The sequence below is a fragment of the Camellia sinensis genome, chromosome 3 (assembly GCF_055761805.1).
Source record: "Camellia sinensis isolate YWXY chromosome 3, ASM5576180v1, whole genome shotgun sequence".
NCBI lineage: Eukaryota > Viridiplantae > Streptophyta > Magnoliopsida > Ericales > Theaceae > Camellia > Camellia sinensis.
In genome coordinates, this window is record NC_138963.1 from 225,679,742 (window position 1) to 225,681,273 (window position 1,532).

A 1,532-nucleotide genomic window follows, 5' to 3' on the forward strand; every position below is an offset into this window, starting at 1 on the left:
AATTAGTAAAAGGGAATAGACAAAAAAAACCTCCATTCCCTCCACCGCATCAAGACATGGGTACGCAAATAAAGGAAGAAATAGTGAAGTTTTAATGACTTGGAGCAATTAGGTTAGGTTCAAGATATGGAAATAGTTTATTTAAAATATAAGCAAAATGACTGGAGATTTTAATAGTCAATCATGTTTTACTATCATTCGTGCACAGAAAAGCGTAATAAGCAAAATAATAATCTGTGCTGCTAACCATAGTAAAACAAAATAAATGAAAAACCAGTATAGTACCAAAAATACATGATCATACACCAATGACGTATTAAGTTTTCAACAACGGCATTGTTACATTTGAAAAGAACCACTTCCGTACTTACAATGTACATTAAATGAAAACACATATTTTCTCAAAAGAAGCATATATATAAACAAATACAATACAATACACATAAATATTTATATATTCGTTCATAAGAATTAAGATGCATAATGTTCACATGTCTACTAATTCTCATATAATGTAATAAATGACCAACTACTAAGATCTTTCAAATTTTACAACTCAATAAAGGGTTAACCTGATTCACATGATCTTTTATACATTTACAGGTGCCTATCTCATTAACAGCATGTTTGAGAATTTCCTACTTCTCTCATCTCATCTATTATGGAGTTAACTATACCTAACTTCAAGATGGAAACATTTTTTGACCCATCTGTCAACGGGGAATCCAACAAAAAAAAAAAAAAAACACAAAGTGATCATTCAATAATGTTACAAGTGAATCTTCCCATACATGAGGTGGACAAGGCATGGAAAATCTGCAAAACAATCTACATAGAGTGCACACCCTCTTGTAATTTCTCCCTAATTTTTACCCAATTTTCCAATTAAAGTGGTTAAAACTCAACCTCATATTGTAATAACAATGCACCAAAAGGGAATGCAATATATCACCTTCTACAATGAATCTTCAAACAATCAAATGTATAATCGATCTGGATTGTCTTCAAACAATCAAATGAAAAAAAAATCACAATCACACATTTCACAATGTAATTGTGTGGTTTTTCTTTTTGCTATTGTTATCTACTTCATATACTTGCTAAATCATCGTGCATTTACAAATTAGCTATGACAGTTTACACATATGACCACAAAGATGAAACCATCAAAGCAGATTGAAGAAACAATTAATTCACCAAAAAAATGATAATAGAAAAGAAAAGGTGTGGGGAAAAAATTAATGAAAATCAGAAACGAAGAAGAAGATCCCCTCCAAAAGAAGAAGAAGATTGATTTACTAATTGAAGTCTGCAAGAGAATGATCGATTAGAAGCGAAATGAGTAAAGCATATTTCCTGGAACGCAAAGCCTGCAGTGCAAAACGAGAGCGTATATGTAGTGGAACAACTCTCCCTTGTGAGCAAATGAGCGGTGAGTGTCCTTGTACTGAATGTCTTGATTGTCTCGATCCACTTTCAAGCATGATTGAATAGTGGGCATACAATACAAGTGGATCTAATATCTGACTCAA